Genomic DNA, 12,322 nt, shown 5'->3' with positions numbered 1-12,322 from the left:
GCACAAAATAAAATCTCTCACATCCATATGTGCCACATGTGTGAAAATCATGCACTTAGTATTCCAGTATTCCTGCTCTTGACCTCTGATTGCTTGCAGCACAGATAAGTCACTCAGAAACACTGCTGAGACACCATGACTATGGGTATGGCATTTAAACTTGGGAAGAATAGATAAGAAAGAGCAGTTAAAACCATGAGCTAGGCTTTCGGTTAAGTGTTCCACACAATTATACAAGGGGCTTTTCCCGTATGGTGACACTTAAAGAAAAGCCTGGCTCATGACTGTAACTGCCTTCCCCATGGTAATGTGAAACACTTAACCACAAACCTAGCATATGATTGCAATTGCTTTTTAAAATGTGATCTGTTGGGTTTAGAGGATAAATTATAGGTTTCTAACTTAAATGTGTATAATATGCTGCTTTAATGTGTGTGTGCAAATTCCAGAAGGGTTCACAGCTCTCCCACACAAGTACTTGTGTTTGACATTATATGTTTGGCTAACCAGTAATGGTCCTGCTTGGTTTGATCTCTCAACCCCAGTACTGGAAAATCTTTATGAATGTTTACGTCAGTGAATTCTTATCTCAAATGTTAATCATTTACACAGCCCCAGGGCACTGTTAAGTCCTTGGTGTTTATTCCAAATATAGACATAGAAACAGTAATTTACCAGGTGGAACCTCAGAAAAACATCTACTGACCTCACGGTTTTTCATGCTTCTTTGGGGTTCAGGCATGCCTAAGCAGGATGCTGAAATAAAAACCGTGTGGTTTTCACACCCACAGAGAAGAATAAGACAGAATAGTTTAATTACACTAACAGGGAAACAAAACTCATCACTTTGAATAAAGCAAAAATGAAAATCATTCCAACTTTATAGCAAGGAGATTGATCAGCCCCATTTTGTTAATGTACAATAGCACAGATTCATATAAAGTACCCAGTGAGGGCGTCATGGTTCACATAAACTGCCTTCCTAGCATTTGACCCAGGTATATTTCCTGATCGACATAGGAAGACTCAACATGTCTTTTCCATTGCTCATATAGAATGTTGCTTATTTATACAAATCCATCAGGCTGCAGTGTGTGCAGGTAGCATCCTTGCCTGCTCCAAAACATAGTTCCTACATGTTGCTTAGGGTCCAAACTCACTCACCCCCTTCCTGGGGTTTGTCTTAACAATAAGTTATCGCAAAATCAACCACTAACTCCAGCTCATGTCTCCTAGGTTCCTCACCTTAGGAGTGGTCAGCCTCAGCCACAGGACCCCTTCATATTTATAGAGAGAGCTATTTTCACCTTCCTTATATCTAGGGTGGATTTAACAAATCATGTGCAACAGTAAATCAGCAGCACTCACTTACCATCTTCCCACAGGATGAACATCTACTGATAGGCGGGTTCACACAGGTTGTTAGTGTTTGAGCCCTACACAGCCTTATGGATCTTAAACCATAAAGCTCTTACAAGGGTTTTTATTTATTAAACCCAACAAGTGACTTGGGGAAAAATGTGTGCCCTTTAAAAACAGCTAAAACTCATCTCCCATCCTGATCGCTGCAACCTCCTGCTCCCTGAGCCCCACAAAACCCAGGTCTCCCCGCACAGGCCACGCAGAATGCTGCTGCTAAGTCCATCTCCCTTGTCTGTCACTCTCACCCCCTCTTTGAATCCCTCCTTTCCTAACTGCATCAAGTTCTGCCATTCCCAACTTATCCACCCTTTTCTCTTAGTGTGTCACCCCATTACCCTGCCCATGGCGCCAGACTGGGTGACCTGTTTATCCACTTCTCCCACAACTGTCTCTGTGCGTTCTTCCATGCTGCCCCCTATGCTTGGAGTGACCCTTCATGAGCACTCTCTAGGGACCCGAGTGTGACAGGGCTGTTCTCAATTCCAACTCATAGCTCAGCCCTATGCTCTTAGGCAGAATATTTATCCCCATGGCTCTCCCATCTGTGGCTAATATATTCCTTTGAAATAAGCCCAGTATTAGATTAAGGTTTAGCAGCTTTGTCCTCACAAAAAAATTCAGGGGAATCTGGAGTAGGAGCAGAGAGGTTATTTTACCTCTATTTGGCACTGGTGTGGCCCCTGCTGGAATACTGCATCCAGTTCTGGTGCACACAATTCAAGAAGGATGTTAATAAAGTGAAAAGTGTTCAGAGAAGAGCCATGAGAATGATTAGATAATTAGAAAACCTGCCTTATAGTGACAGACTCCAGTAGCTCAATCTATGGGCAGGATCCCCTGGGAGGCTAATATGAGGGGGAAAGGACTCCAGGAGAGCTGGCTGTATTTTAAAGAAGCCTTATTGAGGGTGCAGGAACAAACCATCCCGATGTGTAGAAAGAATGGCAAATATGGCAGGCAACCAGCTTGGCTTAACAGTGAAATTTTCGGTGGGCTTAAACTCAAAAAGGAAGTTTACAAGGAGTGGAAATTTGGACAGATGACCAGGGAGGAGTATAAAAATATTGCTCGAGCATGCAGGGGTGTAATCAGGAAGGCCAAGGCACACTTGGAGTTGCAGATAGCAAGGGATGTAAAGGGTAACAAGAAGGGTTTCTACAGGTATGTTAGCAACAAAAAGAAGGTCAGGGTAAGTGTGGGACCCTTACTGAATGGGGGAGGCAACCTAGTGATAGATGATGTGGAAAAAGCTAATGTACTCAATGTTTTTTTTGCCTCAGTCTTCACAGACAAGGTCAGCTCCCAGACTGCTGCACTGGGCAACACAGTATGAGGAGGAGGTGAGCAGCCCACAGTTGTGAAAGAACAGGTTAAGGACTATTTAGAAAAGCTGGGCATGCATAAGTCCATGGGTCCAGATCTAATGCATCCAAGGGTGCAGAGGGAGTTGGCGGATGTGATTGCAGAGCCATTGGCCATTATCTTTGAAAATTTGTGGCAATCGGGGGAGGTCCCAGATGATTGGAAAAAGGCAAATATAGTGCCCAGATTTTAAAAAGAGAAAAAAGAGAACCTGGGGAACTTCAGACCAGTCAGCCTCACTTCAGTCCCTGGCAAAATCATGGAGCAGATCCTCAAGGAATCCATTTTGAAGCACTTGGAGGAGAGGAAGATGATCAGGAACAGTCAACATGGATTCACAAAGGGCAAGTCATGCCTGACCAACCTGATTGCCTTCTATGATGAGATAACTGGCTCTGTGGATATGGGGAAAGCGGTGGATGTGATATATCTTAACTTTAGCAAAGCTTTTGATATGGTCTCCCACAAAAGCATCAAAGGGTCCTGTGGTACCTTAGAGACTAACAGACGTACTGGAGCATAAGCTTTTGTGGGTGAATACCCACTTCGTCAGATGCATGTCACCCACAGTATTCTTGCCAGCAAGTTAAAGAAGTATGGATTGGATGAATGGACTATAAGGTGGATAGAAAGCTGGCTAGATTGTCATGGTCAATGGGTAGTGATCAATGGCTCAATGTCTAGTTGGCAGCCAGTATCAAGCGGAGTGCCCCAGGGGTCAGTCCTAGGGTTGGTTTTATTCAACATTTTTATTAATGATCTGGATGATGGGATGAATTGCACCCTCAGCAAATTTTCAAATGACACTAAGCTGGGGGGAGAGGTAGATACACTGGAGGGTAGGGATAGGGTCCAGAGGGCCCTAGACAAATTGGAGGATTGGGCCAAAAGAAATCTGATGAGGTTCAACAAGGACAAGTGCAGAGTCCTGCACTTAGGAAGGAAGAATCCCATGCACCACTACAGGCTGGGGACTGACTGGCTAAACAGCAGTTCGCAGAAAAGAACCTGGGAATTACAGTGGATGAGAAGCTGGATATAAATCAGCAGTGTGCCCTTGTTGCCAAGAAGGCCAAAGGCATATTGGGCTGTATTAGTAGGAGCATTGCCAGCAGGTCGAGGGAAGTGATTATTCCCCACTATTCGGCACTGGTGAGGCCACACCTGGAGTATTGTGTCCAGTTTTGGTTCCCCCACTACAGAACGGATGTGGACAAATTGGAGAGAGTCCAGCGGAGGTCATTGAAAATTATTAGGGGGCTGGAGCACATGACTTATGAGGAGAGGCTGAGGGAACTGGGCTTGTTTAGTCTGCAGAAGCAAAGAGTGAAGGGCGATTTGATAGCAGCCTTCAACTGCCTGGGGTTCCAAAAAGGATGGAGCTAGGCTGTTCTCAGTGGTGGCAGATGACAGAACAAGGAGCAATGGCCTCCAGTTGCAGGGGGGGCGGTCTAGGTTGGATATTAGGAAACACTATTTCACTAGGAGGGTGGTGAAGCACGGGAATGGGTTACCTAGGGAGGTGGTGAAATCTCCGTCCTTAGAGGTTTTTAAGGCCTGGCTTGACAAAGTCCTGGCTGGGATGATTTAGTTGGTGTTGGTCCTGCTTTGAGCAGGGGATTGGACTAGATGACTTCCTGAGGTCTCTTCCAACCTTAATATTCTATGATTCTATTTAGCTCAACAAAGAGAATGTTAAGGGGTGACTTGATCATAGCCTATAAGTATCTATGTGGGGAACAAATATTTGACAGTGGGATCTTCAGCCTAGCAGAAAAAGGTATAACACAGTCCAATGGCGGGAAGTTGAAGTAAGACAAATTCAGACTGGAAATCAGGCATAGATATTTAACAGTGAGAGTAATTAACCATTGAAACAACTTACTCAATGTTGTGGTGGATTCTCCATTGCTGGCAATTTAAAAATCAAGCTCAGATGTTTTTATAAATGATATCTTTGGGATTGGGAGGGCAAATTCTCGGCCCTGTGTTATACAGGATGTCAGACCAGATGACCACAATGGTCCCTTCTGAGCAAGCCCATCAACAAAACCAGAGAGGGATTGTAGCTAATATGTGCTATATCTGTGGCTTTCACCTACTGCTGCAGCCATCCCTGGGTGCCAGACACAGGGAAAAGGATGGATTTTATTTATTTATTTATTTAGTATTCGCACTGCAGTAGCACCTAGGGGCATCAATCAAGGTTTGGGGCTCCCTTATGCTGGGCACTATACAGACACACCATAAAGAGGATAATCCCTGTCCAAAGAGCTCACAATCTAGGTCATGAAAAGACAGCAGGTAGATAAGACAAAGGGGAGTTATGGGGAGGACAGTAACAGTAAAGTGAACAGGTTGTCATACAACAAGCAGAGGTCTCAGCCCACTACTGGCCTAGCCATTAAATGTGAGCATTGACTGAAATCAGTAAGTTTTTTCTCTGGGATTGAGTTATATAAGCAGCAAAACTTGTAGACTCTTAGCAAAAGTATTGCAATTTGCAAATTTTGTCTGAGTTTGGATTTGTACAAAGCCAAAACAATGTGCTGGAAACTCATGTGAACCAAAACCAATGTGTTGCAAACAGCTGTTAATTAACACCCCTCATATTCTCTTGTGACAGAACCAGGGGATTTCAAAATGTCCCTCAGTTTTCCATCTCATCCCAAGCCTCACACCATCCCTGACAGCATTGTGGACTTTCATTTAGGACTGTATCAAACATAAATGAGTGAGTCACTTACTCAGTTAGGACCACCATTCCTACAGTACTTTGGTATCTCATGGACATCTTTCAGCCAGGTACTTACCCTTGTTTAGTTTGTAAGATCTGATGTGTTTACAGCAGAGGAAATGAACGAAAATTACTTTCATTACAATGTATTTTGGGATCCACCAACTCTTTCCTCTTACACATTGCACCATGTTCACTAGATTTCTCAATTTCTTTAACTCTAATAAACACTGCTGTGTTTTGTGGACTCATCCCTCATTATGCTGAGCTCAAGTTGCTCGTGATCACTGATACCAGACTTCCTTATTATTCACATGTTTTCAGTAACTTCTTCTTTCTCAGGGAAAAACAGATGCAAAGGATGGTTGCTCTGCTTCTTGATTAAGAACTTTTCCTCTATTTCTCTAAGTTACATTCATTATGGTTACAATAATAATACTTTGCATTATAATAGCCATGTATGTGCTCAAAGCACTGTACAGATACTGACTAGTTAATTATCACATTTCCCCCTTTGTGTTAGGTAGAGAGGTATTGCAATCCTCGTTTTACAAATGGGGGAAAAGATGAAGTGATTTACCCAAGTCCATACAGTGGCAGATTAGAACTCTTGACTCCTAACTTAATGCTCCTTCCCCCACACCATGTTTCTTTCCAGCTTCTTACTGTACTCTGCCACTCCCCCATCATTATGTCACAGTATCAGGGTTAACTGCACCTTTGACTCCCCTCCTTCCTTGAAGGCACCTACTCAAGGTTTAAGGCTTCCCAGCTGTCACCTATCATGAGGCAGATACCTACATCTCTCTCCCTTCAGGCTGGGAGTTTAGACTTGCAATCCCTCTACACCTCGCTATGATTTTCCAGGAGGTCTCTCAAGGATCCAGCACTCGTGGTTAACCCTTTCTCCAGGGGCCACTTACCATTCAGCCTTCACAAAGGAAACTGCAATTATTCTTAGGGCAAAAGCATTACGGACAAAACACATAAAGAACAATAAAAGAACCTACACACATGCTAAAAGCTTCCAGAAGTCACCCCCAAATTCAACACAGCACTCTGTTAGAGGTCAGTCTTTCAAACCCCACAACTCATTTTGCCTCCTTGGTTACAAGTTCACATCAGTTTTTCAATCAGGAACCAGACCACAGCTGGACCGTTCAGCTGTTTCTTTATACACCTTGGGCCTTTGAGCTCCACTCTCCAGAACCCGGTAATCACTAGTCACTTACCCTCTGCTCAGGGCATAGTTTCAAAAGGCTGGGATTCTGCATAACTGGGGTGGTATAATTTGCATGAAGCATGCCCCAAGGATTCTCCAGGAAACCCATTTCACACTCATTGTCCCAAAAGGCCATGCCGGTCTGGCACATTTCAATATAGTCGTTTGAACTCCCTACACCTCCAAAGTCTCACATCTGTTACACATTGTAACTCCCTTTTGTGAACAGTTCTATGAGGGAAGTGGGTGTCATCTCTGACTAATAATCACAGCGTTTCCATTTTATATCTTAAGTTATTTTATAGCTTTACTGATGCCAAGTGTCGCCATACTGGAAAGTCTGATAACACTGAACCCATTTATTATATAACCTGCCATCTCTTTTCTGTCTGCCCTACTTAAAATATTGTACTTCTGTTAAAAATTAATTTAAAAAGTTAAAAATGGGTCATTCTGTGCAGGGTAGAAGAAACACAGTCAACTGTGCATAAGCTTTAGGGAGTAAAATAGTCCATTTTACTGTTGTGCCAGTTTTCCACAATAAAGAACCTAAAGGCACACCGGTGTCATACAACCAAGAACAGAGACTACATTCGCTAAGTCATTCCATGTATTTTAGGTCCTGTAAGCTCTGTACTCTGAACACATTACGTTACAGGTATGTAGATCTAGGCAGAATTGATGCAGCGGAACCAGCATCCACCATCAGTTCAGAGATTCTCCAGTGATGAAAAGAGAACTGTTTATTAACAGGTTGAAGTAAATTACAATTATCTACATGAATGCCACATACTGGATATTGGGAGTGAGAACCACAGTATACTGAAGCAAAATGGTGCCTTTTAATACTGGAGCCCCATGGGTCATTATCCTGTGCAGCTGACTTCTGAACAGTAGAGATGTTCAACAAACTATCACATTTTTTCATAAAAGGAGGTTACTGAGGTGCTTATTTGATACCCATTTGATACTCCATTGATAACCATATCATCTGCCACTCCTGTGCTGGTTTAGAGATTGCACCATTAGGGAATGAAGAGCCAGATTTTCAGATTTGCTCATCACCCATATTTGGTGCCAGACTTTCAAAAGTGCTCAGCATCCTTTGAAAGCAATGAGTTGTTGGCCATGGAGCTATAGTCTCCTGAATGGTGCTGCTCGAAATTCCATTGTTCGTCAGAATTATGAATTTTCATGAAAAACGTTCCCCTTTCTCTACCAGTCTTACCCTATCGCAATTATTCTAGAATTTGCCAGAGGACAGTCAATTTGCAGTTCTGTAGAGTTACTTTGGGTTTAATCTCTCATGCTTATGTACTCTGGCTGTTTTTCCCAAGAGATAATTTCAATCAGTGTTGTCAGATATAGCCTAGAATTGGTATGCAGAAAAACACTTCTAGTCATATTTTATAGAAATAAATATGTGTGTTCTATTATCATCCAGCTAATCCTTAAGGTAAATCATATCACCAAACTGGTTCATTCTTCCTAGCCTCCACGTGGCAGCTAGGAGCTACATTAGTGACCCATGCGTTCTCTCTGAAGAGACCCATATTTAAGTTTAAATATACTGTGCATAGCAACTGTCTTCCTTTTTAAAATTATAGAAATTCAATCCACTTGTTCTAGTAACAATTACTGTCGTGATTAAATGAAAGCTGCACTTTGTTTCTCAGGTTATGCATCAATAGGTTCTGAGGGCTGAGATACAAATTTAGCTAATATATGTAGTATATAGAGTACAAACCAAAGATCTAGATCTTATACTCCCTCAGAGACTTCAATTCACATTCAGATGGTTGCTCTGTGTTTTTTGCAAAAAATCCCATTGCTTGTAAAAGCTGGGCCTTCCTCACTTGTGTAGTAATATTGGCTGGTTGATTGCTGGAAGAGCAACAATGTGTTTGAATGAGGATCCCCTTAAAATTTGTCTGATTCCCTTCCCAGCTTGTTGAGCAAGTTAGGACATTTTGCTGATCTCTGCAAGGAGAGTTAAGCCTCATGACAGCCAAGAACAATAAAAAAGGTGATTAAACACTGAGAGAAATGAGAGTCTGTTTTTGAAGTTTTTTTGTTTTTTGTTTAATTTATGGGCAGCACCAATCTTGCTGAAGGATAACATTTTAGATTAGAAAGGTGATTGTTTTTTCTCAGTCTAAGTAGTCAGAGTGTGTTCTTGACCCACAACTTAACACACTCTGCAGTCCACTGGCCTCTATTGCACAAATATTATACACACAGGCTCATAGCTGTGCCTGGCATAACACCACTGAATTTCATGGAGTTGCACCCGGGTGAAATTAGAACCATATTTTAACAACATAATTACAATAGAATTAAAATATTTGAAATACTTCGGCCCTTTGAACCTTGTGGTCATTTACACCTGTGTAAAGTGAGTGCAAAATAGATGTAGAGCATTACCAAATCAGAATTACACTCACACTGTGCACAGGTGTAAATGACTACATAAAATACATGGCACAGTGACATCAGGCTGACAGTCTGTTGTAGATCACATTCATACACATAGTGATGACAATATATTTGTTATAAATGTAAAGGAAAATTAATTTATAGGAAAACATGAGTGTTGGAAGTTCCCTGGTATTTTGCCATTCATTGGTCTTGCTACTCAGTCAAGGTTTGTTCTCCAGTGAGGTTATATAAGAATGCAAATTATGACGCATTAGGGAAGTAAAATGGGCCATGTTCCAAGGATTGAGGAGAGGCTTGGGGTGGTTGGAGAATGTCCTATTTCCTTTATTTAACATTAATGCAGAGATCTATGCCGGACTAAAATGCATAAAAGACAAACACATTGTTCCTGGATTGTGCTCAGGGGATAATAATGGTGAATCACGTTCAGAACCAATAAACCACATAAAGTTGTTCTTTTAGTCTTCAACTTTTGGGTGTTGAATCAAAACACTTGAGTTAATATAACATTTATTTTCCTCATAGGGACAGTACAGGGACAGAAATGCATTAGAACATATCATAGCAACATGCCATATCTTGCCTGATGCCTTCTACTGTATGTGATTTTGCTTGTCAGGCTCGCGGAAACAGAAGCCACGAAGGAAATTAGAATGTACACCTCATCCCAGCAAATAAGAACCCACATTCCATTCATGTTGAAGATAAAGAACCTTACCATATGAGACTCAAGATACCATCGCTCATTTGCCTGGGACAGATATGAGGAAAGCAAAACCACCTACAGCCAATATAAAGACCCACATTTTGATCACTGTTATACTGGTGTTAATCCAGAGTAGCTTTTGTGAAATCTGTGGCATGACTTCAGGTTTACAGTTCACTGACATAATTGACATTACAATCTGGCCCAAATGGGTTAGCAATTCTAAAGAAAGACCAGCTATTGAAACATCCCTTTCTCTCTCTGACTTGTTTTCCATTAAACTTATAACTGTTCACAGAAAGTGAGCCTTACAATTGTGAATTATAGACACTGTTATCTACTCAAGGAAACATACTTATTGCTGAAGTGGTACTGGAAGTCATTTAACTGCAAGTGTAGACAAGACCTGTATTCTTGTGTGTATATTTATTAATTCTGATAGCATCCAGTGAAACTCTCAGGCTTATTCCCAGCTCACTTCCACCTCTGCCTAAGTAGATTCTTTAGAAATGTGAAAACAGCGTGCAGGACAGGTTCTATATGACATTTATTATACGTGTTACTATAATGCCAAGGAGCCCTAGTCATGTGGCAGGAACCCACTCTGCTATGTGCTGTACAAACACAACACACAAAGATGGTGCTTGCCCCAAAGACCTTACAATCTAAAAGGAGAGTTGTATAAGATAGAGTTTTCTCTCTCATTGCCATGGCAGGTAGCCACTTTATTTGTCACCATGTGGTTAGAGGACACTTCTGCTTGGATTTTCTGAAATTTCATCTCTTCCTTTTTTTCCTTTTTGTGTCTGTGTGTGTGTGTGACTATATGATTTCTTTAGGGCCTGATTGTGTGGCCCTTGGCCACGCTAGTGAGCAGGTACTCACATGGATAACTCATTGAAGTTAGTCAGACTATTCATGTGAATCACTGTTTTACACACACACACACCTTTTTTAAAAATATGGTAGAATTCTCCAGCATAGACTCCTGGAGTACCATGTGCTAGCCAGAACTTCTGTTATGAGAAAAGAACCTCTGAGTCATGTTTATCGTGCGGGTTTTCTTCTTCTCCTTCATGCTGTTCTGCTCTCTCTAGGGACGGGGAAAAGTGAGATGGGAATATCTAGGAATCTTGTATTGGATGCTATTAAAATTAATGAAGCCAAACTCATTTTAGCTCTTAAAATTTCTAAAAGCAAAGGCCTGATAGAATTTTTCAGAATAAATTTCAAAACATTGTTGCCAATCAGGATAATAGGAAAAGAATGAATTAAAATGATGTCCCTGTCCAGTAAATTAATTAATGGAAAACAACAGAAAAACTAGAAATGTAAAGATTCTGGGTAGAGCTGGCTTGGATTTTTCCACAAACCTTCCCTCCCCCCCCCACCCCATCAGAAAATGCTGATTCAGCAAAAACAAAACTTTTTGAAGAAATATATTTGTTTTGATTAAAATTTTGTCAGGAAGGTTTTCTCAAGACCAGGATGAAATTTCTGGTCAAAATCAGAGAGAGTGAGAGACTCCAGAACAGCCAATAACTCAGTCATTAGGACCCAGGCCTAGGAGGTCAGAGACTCAGCTTCAAGTCCTGGTCCATATTAGGCAGACCAAAGATTTGGGTGTGGATCTCCTAGATCTTAGCTGAGTGCCCCAACCACTGGACTATGGTCTATTCCAGAGGGAGAGTGAGGTGTGTGTCTCCAACCCCCCACCAGTCCCAGAGCAAAGGTCTTGGTTTCGTTCTGCATTAGGATGGAACAAATTTTGAAACCTCAACTCCAAATCTGATTTGACACCAGTTATATGATGGTGTAACCCCATTGTATTTGTGGAGTTCCTCTGGATTTACACTACCATAATGCAGATCAGGCTCAAACTTATTATCTCTGAGTCTTTTTTGATAGAAACAGAATTTTGTAAATCATGAAAACTTCTAAACTATTTGATTTACTGTGTCTATATTCCCAAAACTTTATACAACCACCTAAGCATATACATCAGTTTGATCAAAAAGGATAAGAAGATCAAGACTGGGCTTGTCTATACAGAAACCTAGGCCTTGTCTACACCGCACAGTTTTCTCAGCAAAAGGCTGCATTTGCTGACAAAACAGGGGATATGTACAGGCTACAAAGCTACTTTTGGTGGCAAAACTCTGCTGCAAAACCACCTCAATGAGAGGCATAACACTTTTTGTGGCAAAGTTAAAGTGACAAAGCCTCAGTGTAGACACTGCCTTTCCTTATGTCGACATAAGTGGCCTCCCCCAGTATCCCACAATGCCCACCGTGACCGCTCTGCTCATTGTTTTGAACTCAGCTGCCCTGCAGGCATGCGCCTCTCCCCTTTCCTCTGAGAAGCTTTGACATTCCTCAGCGTGGAGAGCTCACAGAGCTGCTAAGGATGCCGCTCCTGGTAGCTGAGGCTGGG

This window comes from Chelonia mydas, chromosome 1 (genome assembly GCF_015237465.2).
Source record: "Chelonia mydas isolate rCheMyd1 chromosome 1, rCheMyd1.pri.v2, whole genome shotgun sequence".
NCBI lineage: Eukaryota > Metazoa > Chordata > Testudines > Cheloniidae > Chelonia > Chelonia mydas.
The sequence above is the reverse complement of the archived record's forward strand: the minus strand, read 5'-3'. Positions refer to the sequence as shown.